The sequence below is a fragment of the Bombus fervidus genome, chromosome 10 (assembly GCF_041682495.2).
Source record: "Bombus fervidus isolate BK054 chromosome 10, iyBomFerv1, whole genome shotgun sequence".
Classification (NCBI taxonomy): domain Eukaryota; kingdom Metazoa; phylum Arthropoda; class Insecta; order Hymenoptera; family Apidae; genus Bombus; species Bombus fervidus.
In genome coordinates, this window is record NC_091526.1 from 8,134,052 (window position 1) to 8,150,602 (window position 16,551).

The 16,551-nt window shown below is 43.8% G+C and overlaps 1 protein-coding gene across 1 annotated transcript in view; it reads right to left on the bottom strand.

Moving 5' to 3' along the window:
* Window positions 1-15,028, bottom strand: part of Hr38 (Hormone receptor-like in 38) — a 58,475-nt gene extending 43,447 nt beyond the window's left edge. The window contains exon 1 of the mRNA XM_072011511.1: window positions 14,920-15,028. The gene's annotated coding sequence lies outside the window, so the exon portion shown is untranslated. The remainder of the gene's footprint in view (window positions 1-14,919) is intronic.
* Window positions 15,029-16,551: the final 1,523 nt, after the last annotated feature.

Consider the following 16,551-nt stretch of genomic DNA (forward strand, 5'->3'; position numbering starts at 1 on the left):
CGCGGACGAAGGCCAGCGTGACTATCAAGACGATTGGTCGCGCGAGTCTGTGTGTTGAACAGTGACAAGTTTGGTGTCGTGTTAAAAATAAAAAAGAAAAGATAGAGAGGTATAAAAAAGTTGTTTGCCTCGGCACGCTCCAGTGACACAGTGTTAAACTGAATGATAGATTCAAAATTTTTGGAACTCTGGAACTGTTCGATAGTTCGCAAATATGCATCGTGGCAGAGCTCTCGTGTGTCATTATGAACGCTCGCTTCGAACAATGTTGCGATATATTTACAACGAAGAAAAATTATATTTTTGGATTCCTTAGAGTAATTCGACCTGTTTTCTTTTAATCAGGAAAGTAATATTATATCTTTTCTGATAGCTTGTTTTCACGATCACTCGGTCAACTCAAAATTATTTACTCATTTTCTTTAATTAGCTTGCCACCGCTTTGTGCCGCTGCTGAAGATCATTGTACCGTATAACGTTCCTCAAGAGGTGTACGGCGCATAATTTTTTATTAGGTTGAGATGACCTTTCTCCCGTGTAATGTGCTGTCAGTGGAGAAGCACGGATGCCAGTGAACCTCTCTCTCGTCTCGTCCCTCCCTGATATCGCTTTTCACTCTCAATGTAGACTTCCCGTTACGATGCGGCCTAAGCAACCGCAGATCGATTAACATTTTTCCCCTCGATTCGAGTGGCGTCCTAGTTGCGTAAAGCGATGTAAGAGACAGATTAACGCGATCCTTTCAAAAAGAAACGACGCAAGCCCACGCATGACCATCGTCAACTATTGTTTTTGCCAATCGGGAGACGAATTCCTTCGAGGAGATAATAATAAACCACGTTTGAAGCGAAAACTAAGAGAAACACGTTTTAGCAAACGTTTGAATATGATTTTACAATTCACCGACAGTGATAAATGTTTGCCACCCCTACGTTATACTACAGCACAACGATTATAATTTCAAATTTAATGCACAAGACACTGATTTAAGAGCGATGGTTTCTGTAATTGCACCGCATTACAGCGAATTAAGACGCCTCGGTATTACGTATTAACCCTTGACTGGTGGGGTGAAACGGTGGTTACGTAACTGGTAGAGACGGTTTGACCTCAATTAACAAAGTAGATGGAATATATCTTGGCGAGGACACTATCTCGCCTAGGATGTTTCGTATCAAGACGTATAAATCCTCTAAGAATATCAATATTTTATTCCTTTACATTCCCTGCGGCTCGCGATAGATTTCCCTATACCGACGTACCCCTGAACTTTTCTGCACTTCACCCGAACTCTCAACAACGAAGCTAAGATAAATTGCACGGTGTTCCAGGAAGACACCTATTACAATCAATCATGCACGTTCTGGAAGAGAACAACGTGACTCACTTTAACCTGCCGGATTACCAGGTGAGAGATAAATTTCGTCATTAACGCCTCCTCTGTCAACATTTCTGTGATCGTGAGGAACGTGCAACGAGGTGAACCGGTGTTTTAAAGCCGAATTCGAGAGCTCATTTCGCACGAGAGCTCGTTCGGTCCATCGCGGAAAGAAGGATGCGGCCAACGGAGCTGCAGAAAAGGACAAAAAAGGAGAAAGAGGAGAAGAAAGAGAAGGTGGAACCGGTTGTCGTTATGGGTTCTCTCGTAGTCAGGAAGAACCGGCGAGGGTGAGAGGTTTACAGGCTATATTACGCAACCGCCCGCGTGTAACGTCGAGTTACACGACGAAAGGAGAGTGTCACGCTGATATTCGTGCAATGAGAGTTCACGCACATTTATAATACTATTTATAGAACCCGAACGTTCACCTTTTATGTTCACGAATCGATCAAGCGGGAATGAAGAACGATCGTTGTTTCGTCCCGCTTCTAAGAGACATTTTTCAACGCCATGATTCCACGTCGCAATGTAATTATTATTTATGCGACGTGTCTGATCATCGAGTGCGAAGAAATAGTTTCTCAAGCCGATAAATATATATATACCTTGTTTCGTGACGTTACGACGTTGTTTGTTTTTCTATCTCGTCAAAGGTAATTATACATATAATGGTATAATAAAATCTTCCCAGAGGAAATGACAAAGAACGCGGAAAATGATAGGTAGCGTTTGGGCAACACTTAAAAACTGCCAGCTTTCAAAATTTAAACGATTTCTATGATAAGTCATTGATAAAACAGATATAATATCGTTACAGGTCAAATCCTTACTTCTGATTACGCTAATAATGACACGTGCCCATGTGTGCAAATATAATTACAGCCCGTTTACGTAACTTAATCGGTCTAATTGCCATTTAGGATGCTAATATTTTGTTTACGATCGCGGTAACACATCGATTGGGGTTATTGTACCGCGCGGCTAATGCTAATTGCAGAGTACTTTTAATCGCATACTCGATGAACCTCCGAGCGTACGCCGGCTGTTTTATGACGAAACATTGAATCGTTTCGTCCGTTCATGAGCGAATACATAGCCCATACATCGTACACCACACGATTCGATCCACACGTGAGCATTTTTCGAACGGGTACCGGCAGTCGTCGATAATCACGCGTCTGTTAATCACGAAACGTACTTGTTCTCCTTATAATTTTTCCACATGCGACCCTCCTCGTCCCATAAATCCACGGTTAATTCTATCTTTCTTTGCCCATGAATGAAAATGCTAATAAAGCAACCGCATCGACCGAGTCTATCGGTGGTCAATAATGCCTCAACGGCAGAACGGTGCGGCGCACTTTCATTTTCACCGCAACTCCGGTATACACCCCGCGTCGTCGTTTGCGAGCCTGTGCGACACACACTGCGTGGGCGGCGAGTCTTTAACGGAACCGCACGTGGAACATTGTATAATATACGCAACGAGCGCGCGCTCTAACTGTCAAGGAGACGGCGAGATGGAAACGGGAGCTATAACCAAGTCGAATCGATTCGCGAAACGCATTATGTATTTTGAAACTTCCAGAAAATTCCTGTGGATGCGCGTACCCTTGTTACAATGTATGCGACTGATTCTAAGGTTCCGTCTAATTTTAGACGTAATACCGGCTGATGTAGAGGCAGGATTATCGAACGTTATCTGCTATTAGGACGCGTTGATTCACTTTGATTACTTCATTCATGCTGACAGTTTCAATTAATTTACACGTCACTCTTTACGCCTATCTATCCACTGCTAATCTTATCGATTAAAACTCCTGTCTGTATTATCACACGCATATATATATGCGTCCTGATATTTATCTTTACGCTTTTCAATTTTGAATGATGTCGACGTAAAATAAATAGATACAATCTTTATCACAGATCGTAATAAATACCGACTTCAGTTCAAATAGTACCAGATGATCCTACTAATTATAAAACATGAGAATCTCGTAAGGAGATAATTAAAATATCAGTCAAGATGTCACCTCTCTAAAAGTTAAAAGTTTGTGCGTCTGTCGACCGTGTAATTTTATGTTAACTCTTATCGATCACATTTGTTACGATATCTTGGTATATCGCCTATGTAATTCATGGGACAGTACAGCGTGATCGAAGAAAGTTGCACGCATCCACCGACCAATATACACGATAGACGATTCTTTTCCATCCTGAAAGTAGTCGGTCGCTTCTCCCTGGACCAGGGCGCTTCTGAGATCGTTCCTCCTCTCCTGTCTACCTGTTTTCTTCCCTTCCTCTATGTCTCTTGCTCTTCCTGTCTATTCATCTCCTTTTCGCTCTCAGAGTTCGGGTTTCTTTTCCTCTCTGTTTCCCCTCCTTTTCTCTCGCAGTTTTCTTCTCTCTTTCTTTTCCTCCCACCCGATAGATCAGAGAACGATGGGCGATTAGCGCCGCGTGTGAAAGGGAAAGCGAGCGGTCGGCTTCACGGAGGAGGACGATCGACCCGGCACACGATTCGAAACGACTCTCTCCTCCGTACGTAATGTATTCGTCGTCTCTTCTGCGCCCACTCCTTTCTCTCCTTCTTTATGCGACCATCTGTTCGTGTCTCTCTTCCTTTTTTCCTACCAACAGTTTTACTCTCTTCCAGGTGCCCGACACTGCCGCCTTGGAATGACTTTTTAGAGGATGATTTAATTGCCAAGTAACCACCTTCCTCCTTCTTTTTTTTTTTTATTCGTTTCAAAAGATGTGGATCACGAATTATATTGGAGAAAGATATCATTGATCGCATATGGAAAGTCTGTTCTATTCTCTTCGCACACGATGAAGTTTCATATAATTTGCTTTATTTCTCGGTGGAAAGAAAAGCAAAAAATAGAATTAATGTAACCCGAATCTAAGTTTAATACTTGAAAAATAGACATTTTTTAAGAAGGATGAATGAATTCTGTAACATGCAGGATGAATAACCAATAATGAGTAAGCCACAATATATAAAAATCTAGGACACCTCGATTTAGATGTATTCATGCTTGTCTATAGAGAAACCGATAAGCCTGAAAGCTTGGAATACCGAGGTGTTAACTGGAAAATAAGATGTTTGTCTTTGGTTGATTGGTATTTTCCTCCTAGAGCACTATTTTGAATACCAGAGAAGTCTAGGCTTGTAGGGAAGGCTGTACTTTCTTCGCGGGAATTTGAGATGCGCCTGACATCTTCGAGACGCGCGGAGACAACTGTTATTCGCATTGTTGCGGCACGTTTCTACAATTTGCTTACGGTATTGTCACCGATGATCGATTGGAAGCTGCAAACACACGGACAAAAGGACGTACGCGGAATCGTCGGAGGAGTTACAAGCGCGCGATCCTGAGTTTCGTGCGTATATCCACCGCGTGACGTTGCGTTTCCGCGTTGCTATGCTAATGAGAGAGCGTCGAAGACCAAGACCATCCTTGGATGAGCTTCGACCAGCCGATCGAAAGTGACTACGGTTTCGAATTCGGTGGAAAATTGGCAACTAAATATTTTAAGTGTGAAATAAAAAAATCATGTATCGAATTGATTGGTACTCGAAATATGGAACATTTTTAATGTATTGATCATACTGAAACAAGATATTTAGAAAACATGAAGGACGCTTCTATCTGTCGATTAAAGTATTATTTACAGAACAAAGTTCACATTAATATTTCAGCGATTCAAAAAAGTAGCCCATAAAATTAAACTAGCTTCTGTTTCTTGTAAACATTTTATCGATATTAATCGAGTGCTTTTTAACACATGCATTGAATTAACGTGCTTCAATTATCTTTGACTAATAGTCATCTTAGGATATTCTTAATGATGGTTTAAATCAATCGCGAATTTCTAAACACGAAGAATGCCTCTCATGGTGCACGTCTTCCTGATAAATTTACGTTCGAGCCGATCCGCTGCTCGGTGAAACCGAAAAGAGAAACCATCCTTAAAACAAACCGCCTACGCTATGGTTCGCCAATCCGCGAAGACAAATATCCGATTGAAATCGCGACATCGATTGTTCATTACTGGCACTATGCGCGGTCCGCTGGCCGACATCGCGTTCAGCCGACCCCATGCTTTTAACCCATAACGCATCCCGATGCACAATCTCGAGCGGCTTCATCGACATTCACGAGCGGTTAACGTCGGACGTATCGACGATTTTCTATCGAATACGGTAGCTTCCCGGTCTGGCGGCAGCGCGGTCACGATTATAACGCCATATAGAGAGAATCGACGGCGAGTCGTGAGGTCACACGCGGGGTCGTTTATGGGTTGTACCTCCGCTTAGATCTCCACCACCCTTTTCCGCGTTGATCCACCACGGAAGGAAGATGGAAATGGAATAGCCACTGTGGGAGAGCCGATATACGAGTTGAAACGAATAACCTCGTCTCGTCTCGATCTGCACAAAGTCGTTAACGAGTCTGCTCGTTATCTTTTGCCATGATTTTGCCTTCATGATTGTTGTGTTTGAGTTCTATATATGTGAACGTTCGCGGCTAGGCATATACAACGATTGCTTAGGCCGAGCAACGGTTACAGGCGAGGAGAGCAATGAAAAAGGGAGGAAAGGAGGGAGAGAAAGGAAGGAATCGTGAAGCTAGAAAGGAGGGGGAGGAGGAAAGAGAAAGACGCAGTTGGACACGATGCTAGAGAACCGCGGGAAGGTCGTCCCCCTTCAGCCTTCGAAGACACACAGGTACTTTCTCTCATAGTTTTTCGGTGTCGTCTTTTGCATGCTTTCCTGCACCGACCGACTACAACACCTCGCCGACTCTCCGCCAAGCCGTCAGGGATCCTCCTGTGCTTGTACCGGGATTGTTTACTGCCCGGTTGGACAGTACTACGTCGCAGGACGATACGATTCGAAACGACATTGCTACATGTTTAGATGGGTCAACGGTCCGAGAGCTCCTGGAGAAACTACCGGTTGGTAGGAAAAAGTCCAACGCCGAGGGATGGGGAATTTATCGTTGCCTCGTGGATACCGTTATTACCGATCCAATTTCGCCAGTCTGGAAGTCGAATGAGGAAGGAAACAACTGACTGTCTTTGTGGCTCGAACGCTATATGTTTCTAGTTCCTGGTACCGTAGTTGCGAAATGCAACTTCGCTGAACGGATATCATCTTCCGTGGAACAGAGTCGGCGCCCAAATTACTCGCTTATCGTTTATGTAATACAAGTTTCTCGTTACGTAAGATGGGACAGCGATTTCTGTATGTGGGAGGACCCTTCTGCTCCTGAACGTTTCCTACTCTGCTTTAATTAACTCGAAATGCGTTGCTTTGGGCAAGACTTGGGATAAAAAATCGGTGTTCAAGAGCAGTCTCCAGAGTTCACAAGAAATTTCTCTACTCGAAGCAAGAAATCTTAAATCACGATCTGAAGAGACTTATGTTCTTGTAGCTAAATCGTACGACGTTGAAGCTCAGTCTCTCTGTGTGAGTTTTGACCAAAGCAGCACGGTTTTAAGTTTCCGTTACGCCACTGTGTAATTTCGCTGATTTACGATCCTCTCTCGAGACTATCGCCCCTACGTTCGATCATCTGGCGGAGAACAAAAGGATTTGCGACCGGTCGCTACCACTACGGTGGAAAATAGTAGAATGCCGGTTGAAACGGTTGCGTGAAATCGCAGATATATAGGTTTATCGTACAGACGATAGAGAGGGACATGGCAGAAGTCGGTGGAAAAGACAAGATGCGATCTCGAGGATGGTGACTCGCGGATGCACGTAATACGGGTTTCATCGTGTTTGACGGATGACTAATGCTGAACCGACGCTGCAAGCAACGTTCAGCCGAGCCTACAATGTCGTTAACAACTTTGCTTGGCCTTGGTCAGGAATAGTTAACGGGCTGTACATTTTTTTAGATTCCGTATCTGCTTCCTGTTATCCACGTTGTGACTCCTGCACACGCGGTTTGTCATTGTCTCTGAATGTTTATCTAGCTGCCAGCACAAATCCATAATTGTCCAGCATTTTTTATTTGATTCGTATAACTTTACTCTTCCATGCATTTCTAACAATTGTACATTGCGAATTCTTTTGACGAATTGTATAGCAGAAAGTTACAAGTTCAAACGATTCGCAAGCTTTCTTCCAATTCTCGAATTCGCTTAGGTTTGAAATACTTAATTGGTCCATTGATTCAAACAGAGACTGGCTGCTTATCAGATTATCGATACTCTTCTTCTACCGGTCCAACGAAGAATCAAATCTCGCAGATCTCCTTCAAACTGTTAGCACACGCAACGTTCGATGTGCTGCACGAAGTCCTGTAGTCTATACGCGTCGCGCGATTTCGCAACGATCGTGTCAACGTTTATCGATTTAACGTATGTATATAACAACGTTTCAAATGTTCCATGTCGCAAAGTATCTCCTCAGCTGGATTTACTTACGTTAAGTAATATTGCCTACTGCTCTTGCCAATTACTTACATTAAGTAATCGTAAGAGATTCCCTCCTTGTGCGACGACTTCTGATCCTGCCGACGCAGAGACAAGCGGTAATTATGCATTTACGAGGACGCACGTACCTACCACTTTCGCCTCTCTAATTACGGCGGAAGATAATCTTTAACCGGCTGGATTAGTATCTAATGGGACGAACAGGAAATTCATAGACGTTCGATTCATTGATTATGTTAATCTTCGCGTGTTTTACATGGCCACCGTTATACGGTATGTACATCTGTCCGGCCAGAGATATCATGAAATCACTGTTTACAGTCTGCGATCATTGGACTAAAAAGTCTGTCCTTCGTTCATGATCAGCGAGCAATGCTAAAAGGACCGACAGTCGCTTTCAACATACCTCGTGCGCCTATTGACAGTAGCGAAACTTAGTAGGCATGTGATTGATAATAATTGATTTATACTAATATCGACTAAATGAAAAATATCGTGAAATATGGACTAGACTAGCAATAATCGTGCTATCTAGCCACGTGATCTTGTATATCAGGAATGATAGAAAAATATAGAATCGACGTAATGTCGATACCATAAAGAAAAAGGCGAAATCACACTTTACCGTGGTCCACCCGACACATTCTCTAACAGGGCACACAAGATATCAGATAGAGTCGATAGACCAGCACAACAGAGTACTATATCATGATTTTAACGCTTTTCTATATCACAGAACAACTGGACGAACATAAAGTCCACGTGTCGTTCGATAAATCATATTTTTCTCATCGTAGGCATGTCGTTAACACAAGATTCTTTCTTTTCCGGGTTGTTTTACCACCGTTGACCGTTAAAAGCGTTGCTCGTATCCTCGACAGACACTGGAGGCACACGGGTTTCTCCTATGCTTCTAAAGCGTTCCCATCGCGAGTCCTCGATTCTCTCATTTTCTCCGGAATTAGGTATCCTCGGCGAATGGTACACGACCTCGCTGTCCTGCACGTATAGGTCGTTTCACCTGTCACCTGCACAGAAACGAAAGAGAGAGGACGATCGCTTCGGGCGGCGAAGAAAAGGACGCGCCAGCAACAAGATCGACCGAAATCGTGGATGCCTGATCAAACATTTGTACACGACTACCTTAAAAAAAATATTACTAATAACACCAACCTTAGTATATTTATCAAACTGCCAAACGAAATATCGTTACGATGAAATATTAAAATCGTGAAAGAGGACTAGAAAACATCGGCGATTTATAGAAATTTCTCCAGACGCTTCCACGAAACGAGTCTTCGTGCCTATAGGATGACCTAATTGAGGATGCATTAGTAATTTCCATTCGAAGAAGAATTCCCATAGTGTGTAGGAGCTAAACGGAATACAGGCTCGCGTTTCGTGGTAAGTTCGGTTCTAGGGTTAGACCTATTCCCCGGTATTTCGATATCGTGTTCGCGAGTCTGCTTGCGTGGGACTGGGTGGAAGATCGCGGTGATTAATGGCGACTAAACGGAGAAGGAGAGAGCTCTGTATACAGCACGAGACCGAGCGTGTGCAGAAACGGCTCTAGGAGCAACAACATCGAGCGTCGCACCCTTGCGTGGCCCGCGAAATCACTCTACGCGGTATGCGTATTGTATGGTAATACCGCCCGTGTACCTACTCCAATATTTATTCCCCGCAGTTATAACGCGCTTTTACTCCGACCGACGCCATCTATCTTATCCAGCCGCCGCCGTCTCTTCTCCTTGATCTATAGATCCTAGCATCCGTCTGCGTGAACGTCGCTGGAACCAGAAGAATATTTTTTCGGTTGCTTATGTTGCGGAACTGTCCGTTGAGATTAACGTGGGACGACTGAGAATGGATGTAGTCTACAATAAAGCTGTAACCAACCAATTAAGTTAAAATAAATTGCGATTTTAATGTAAGTCAAGAGGAGCCTGTTGTTAAACGCTACACACATTGCATAATAGAGAAACACATCCATTTGGTTCTACGCAATCCAACGAGTTAACGTGTAAAGAGAAAATACGTTAGAGGTTTATTAACTTTTCCGATGGCTTGTGTGTTCCTGGCTACGAGACTCTCGCAATGTTTCTAGTGGCGAAAGGATGCGTTATCATCCATACAAGGTATCCAACCGCGGAACACGTGTACGAGGGTGCATCCCCGAGAAGACTAGATACGTATACGTTGCTTACAAGAACGTGTAAGCTAGTGGAATGCCAGAGACGCGCTCGCATGTCCACCAACACGTTTCCCATGCCCTATTCTCTATGTAACCGCGTGATCGAATTTTTCCAAGATCTTTTCACGAAAAAAAGAGGACCTATTCACCGCTCGATCAATTACCTAAAGCAGGTGAACGAAACGTGGTCGTAACATCGACGATTCATAATAATTGGCGAAAGATTGCACTACGAGTGCGTGCCGCTCTCGACGACTAATGCGTCGAGGATAATGATCGAAATGGATCCTCGCACACCTCCAGTGACCCAATCGCGCATCTGTCCGCGAGGCTAGATCCTGTTGGCCCGTTCTTTTATAATAACGAACGAACCAACGCGACGGCTACATCTCGATCGGGTGGAACAGAGACAGACACCACGGCGGAGATGGAAAAAAATAACAGAGACAGAGGGAACGGAGAGAAGCGGAGACGAAGCGAGACGGCGAGGCAGAGGAGTGAAAAGACAACGAGAGATCAGCGTGAGGAGAGTAAGAGCTGAGAGAGCTGAGAGGCGAGAGGATGGAGGACAGGAGGTGAAGGGCCAGGAGGGGAGTGGGTGAGCCGACCTCTGACCCGATGAGGGGCGACGGGGACCTTGCGGCAACTGTGCCATGCCGGCATAGCTCAGGCATAGCTCAGGCATAGGCATAGACATAGGCTTAGCGCGGCATAAACTAGCGTGCTCGCTGCGACTCGCCCGCCTTTCACTTCGAAGACGAAGGCGAACGTATATAGACAGGACCCGCCGTGGGGAGTGCCTCGTGCTATTATCATATTATAGCCAATTCACCGATGCCGTGCGACGACGACGACGCCGGCGTCGTTGTCAATCCTGACCGCTCAAAATCGCGCCGAAACTCCTCTCGTCGACTGTGTCGATCACGCGATCAATTATATATACATAGGTAGAGGCCCGAAGGGGATTAAAGAAACATCGATTGCCACACCAAAGAAACACACGAAGAAATTCTTAGAAAAATTACATCGTGGGAAATGAGGACTCTCGACTCGAATTTTCCATCGAAATGACGTAACTAGCGAGAAAAAGAGAGGATGAAGAAACTTTTGTAGACATTCGAGGGACTTTCCTAGAGAGGAGGGAAGATCGACACGCTCCGGCTGGTCGATTATGCGCGCTAATCGCGACGTTACTCGCACGAGGGCTCGGCGATAGTGCGATACGGAGGTCGTACCGGTGCAGCGCGCGCGTTCGACCCCGGTACTTACCGGTACTACTCATGGCGAGGACACGAACGGCCGGCGATGATAGTACAGAGAGTACCGCACAGTGTCGAACGCCTCTAAGCCGACCAGCCGTGGCTCCCAGGACCAGAACAAGACAGACAGTGTGGAAAGGAAAAAGAGAGGCGAGGACAGAGAGTACCGGTGAGAGTGCACGGCCGTAACGTACGGTACGATACGGTCGTGCTGGCATGCCCGTAGGTCGACCCGCAGTGCGACGTGTAATTATCATCTCCCAAGGGCCTATCCCACGCTATCCAACTTAAGTGGGACACAAACGATTACTGCGTAAACGATTAGAGAGAGGGGCAGGGATATCGAGGGTGAAGCGAGTACAGGATCGGCCTGCATCCAGGGAAAATTTACTCTATGATTGAACGGAAAAATATCTTTCGCTTGATGTTACAAGGATGTAAGGAAGAAACTAAACTTCTTTAACTTCATAATTTCAGTGCAACGTGAAAAGATAATTTATTCCACTAGCAAAGGATTATAAGAGTTCGTGAAGAGAGAAAAATAATTTTATCTAGATTAAGAAGAATTTGCTGCTTTCGCGACTTAACGACGTCCTTGGTTTCAACCGTTCGATGCCCATCCCGTTAAAAGCTTAATTAACCGATTAGATTTCAGATAAGAGCGGAGTCAAACCGCGAGCCCAGTCACGATGCGAATCCGCGATTTCAGATGCGATGCACGAGAACACCCGGAAACGCCGCTTTAAATGGGGACGATAGAAAAGAATCGAAATTAACGTCATTGGTGAATGAGTGGGAGAAAACTAAAAAGTAAACAAACATAGGTACTGGGAATGTAAATAAAACAAACATATTGAGAATGTAAACAAGCTGGAAATTGATCCTCACTTCATGTTATTGATTCAAGAGTCTAAAGCGCATCACGTGTTATTAACTATTTACTTGTGAATTTTACGTTATGACGTGTACAGTATTACAACGAATAGCTCTACACAATTCGTCATTGCTTTATCGTCACTGATCAATAAACCTTAGTCAGAAGTAATAGGTTTCATATCGTGCCTGGATAACAATAAGGCCTAACAGTATTATATTTCCTTTCTCGAGAGAATATCTTATTCATAACATAGTAATGGAAGATCTAATTATTTTCCATTTTCGATTAGCACTTGGGATTCGATTACGAAACCTTAATGTAACCAACGTTGCGCTCCCTAAAAACTTTTGTTGGAATATCTGCCCGTGATGCAACAGCATGGTACATGCCTATTTATTTTCTCCGATGAAAAGTAACACGCGAGCGAAACCGAACAATAAGATCGTTTAAAGAATCAAGCGCAACAACGGAGGGCGGATCGAAGCACCGGCGAACAATGTGTAAGCATTCACCACTTAACGGTTCTCAGAATAGCGTCATCGATGGGAGTTTCCAAGTCTCTAACCCTTTAAATTTACGCAAGTATACCGATGATAGGCGTACTGTGGTCAGCCGTGAAATTGATCATCGATAATCGACGGAGGAGAAAGAAACTGAGAAGATACACCTACGCGTGAGAAACGGTAATGACACTGACCAGAGTTCCAACGTGCAATGTATAAACGCTAATCTAAGGAATTTCTAACATTTTCATATAAGTTTGTGATGTAAAAGAGCAAAGACAACGGACCGTATCCGAGGAATAGACTCGAACACTTGTTGACTGAAGGTAAAAATCTATACAACTTTGATCAGAGTGGATGATCGCCACGAGTTACTAAACCGTACGGTCGACGTTTTGCCTTTCGTGAAAGTCTTTCGAGCTCGCGTTTGACACGAATATCGTGTCTAATTACAAACACGTTGGTTCGGAACGATTGTTAAAGAACTGTGATACATTTAAAGCGGACGATCGCGCGGCTACGGTAGGTGGGAACCATCGAGCAGAATCGTGCGCAACGTTGGTGGCCGCCACCCGGCACAACAGACTTAGAGAGTCACCAGTTTTCCTAGCGGTCTATTCATTTATAATCCCTATTGTGATTTGTACTAAGAAATACCAAAAATTGGAAACAGTTAACAATTTATGGTCTTTAACTTCGAGTCTTATTATTTTTTAATATCATTTCCCTAAAACAAAGCTAGAATGTTAATAAAGCAAGCATATAAAAATAAAACGTTCGATAGTTTCAAGTTATTTTTCTTTAAGGCAAACAATTCTGCTAAAGATTTCAATTATACAAAACTTTCGTATACAATTTGCAAACCTAGAACTTGTAACTGCCAGATGATGTCGCCTAATCATATTAAGATCGAAAAATCGGAAAAGCGATTAGAAAGATAGATTTTGTATCGTAACGAATACCATATTAAGTTACAGTGTCAATCATTTTATTCGGTGCACTATGTAGCAATTATGAATTCATACATTTACCGACCACCTTTCCACGAAATCTAACAAACATAAATAAACATACGGATTTCGTTGCGTTATGTGACAAACGTTTAAAAAGCACAGATAAGTTTGATTTATGTGGCGTATAAAGTGAAATTTGTTTTATTATTTACAATCGACTGACTTTTCTTCATGCCAGAGTCTTGAAGATAGCGCATAATCTAAAAAAAAAAAAAAAAAAGATAGCATTCGCGATGACGATAATTAAATGAAAAAGTTACTCTAAGACGACTAACGACATTGACCATTTAATCAGATCCTCTCGTTGGTAACGGTGACGAATTTGGCACGCGCGATGACAATTGTATTGGTAATGACGTCACGAGCCAACCGAATTAAAACCGGCTCAATATTTCGTCCAATAGCAACGAGTCACGATTAAAAATCTTCCCTCTAGCGAGCCGATGTAGAGCGTACTCATGTGCATCGGCTACGAGAAAAAGAAGTGCAGCTGATTTACCGATAGGTCACCGATTAGAATAGCATGAGATCGTCAACCCGAAATATACATAATCATAGATACTATTCTCGTTTAACGACTGATGTAATATGCGTTATCTTAATCCATTCGTATAACATTATCTACACCATACACCTGTCGACTTTTATTGAACGACATCACTTCTGATAAATAGAAAATTACCACTCAATCGATCGTTTGCAAACTGGAGAACACATTTGTGGCACATTCCCTAAAGGAATGAGAGTTTGTCAAAATGAGTCGTGATTTACGTTAATGATATTGGAATATCATAGTCAGTGGTAGTTATTTAACGGTCACGAAAGTCTCGGTCATAAAAATACACGTTTGGACCTCTCACAGTCGATGTATAATTAATTCAATCATTCGCTGTTTTATCAAGAAACGAACACAAATCTGTCATCATTTTACAAGCATCAAATTTTTCCCCGAGGAATTTAATTAATCAAATAGAATTTAAGTTAAAAAATCCAATTGAAATTAAATTAAGTTAAAAAAGATTCTAAAGCGGATTAACGTTCGTTTCACGTACACCATAGACGCATCTTTCTCTGTCTCTCAAGGAAACAGAATATCGGAGCATCCCATGGCTAGAAGGGGTCGACGATACACGTGGCGCGGCTCGGTATACACCGTAGGCAACTCGCGTCCTTTTTCCCGCAGCGCACGAAAGTTAGAGACAATAGGTACGTGGGCGCAGCATCGCGAACCCTAACCTTAGGTGATCCCATATTCCGTTCTCTGCCTTCTCTCCCGTTGAACGGTCTCCTCTGTCTTTCTTCTCGCCGATTCCTCTCCCCTCTCACTCCTCTTTCTGCAACTCTTGTGTTAGGTCGCCAGCGAGAAGCTATCCTCCTCCTCCTCTCCCCCTCGCCGCCTCATTGCGCCTTACCTCACCTGCACCTTCTCAGGTATTTCTCTTTATCTCCGGAGTAGCGAGAGTGCCGCGCTTACGAAATCCCAGAAGTCTGCGCCCGCCATGCGCGCACGCTGCGCTATGCAGCCGCCTTGTGGCGTGCCACCGATGCAACCACGGAAGGGAGTTATCAGATTCGAACATCGTATCCCTTGGAAAAGCTTCGTTACATTTCTAAACAACTTCAACACGATCCCCTTCACTTTCCACGAAACGTTATACCACTTTCCAAGTAGAAGACACTTTCGAAGTCATTTCTGATCACAGCTTCCTCTCAGTTACCTCTCTCTCGATGATGTAGTGGCACTTTGATTGCCGCGGTGTATACCTGTCGGGATAATTGGTGGATTTGAATATTTAAACGGAAGCGAGCTGTTGAACGCTACAAGTAGTACGAACATCAAAAATGATTTGAACTGATAGCTGGACCAGTCGGCAGAACGAGTTCTACCTGACTCGAGCCGCAAGTGTCTAGACGTCTCCAGTTCCACCAGTCTAAAGTCCAAGTTGAAATTAACGAAATTCATATTATTTGTTTCTCTTGCTTTTTCGAACCGTAGGCTCGTGTTGCTAGCCTGTAACAGTCAAAATGATGAAGACGATGGTGTTGTTGGTGTTTCGAAAAAATACACGAAAGAGTTAAAGATGTTTCAGTAATAGGATAGCAAAGATTCTCGCTTTTAATCTAGCCAGTCACGACTAGACATTGTTGCAAATACAAAGAGGGTTATCGTGTCAATCGGGGTGCCAGAACTTTAGCCGCGTATTTGTCACGGTGCCGCGTCACGCCAATTTCTCTTCGGTAGTCATGAATTCCTAATGCAGGCTAAATTCAGTCGTGCTGCGAGATCAGTTTCTCTTTTCCTCCTTCATTCCCGTTACGTAACTCGGCCTGTTATCCGTTTCTAAAACCGCGTGATACTCCTTATTTAGAATATTTTGTAGGCACGGGTAATTCGATTATCGTTGATCGACCGTAATCTAGCGAAGTATATACAATATAAGGGGTGGCCGGGGCCAACGAATGCGGGCCACGGGAAAGCATTGTTGCGTATTAGATTTCAGGTTGGGAATACTTCGATCGGACATTCCCAGACAATGGATCTAGAACTGAAAGTCTACGCGCGATACAAACGGCCACGGTTTGCGCGCGGAGCTATCATTCGTCTACGTTATTGTTCTTCTAAATTCCATTAGGATTCAGGTTGGTCGGACGCTCCCCAAAATTCGTTTCTCACGAACCCGAGCACGGACTTGGTATCTCGTTGGAAATGCCACGACTAAGCAGCTGGTTAAACTCCTCGTTCGAAGATTCTGCGGGGGTGTCTTGATCGAGACGAATCGATGATCCCCCGACCGATCACCGTTACGTTCCGCAAGATGCAATTGTGCAAAGGTAACGATCGGTTTTCTTTCCGCGTGGAATGCCGCG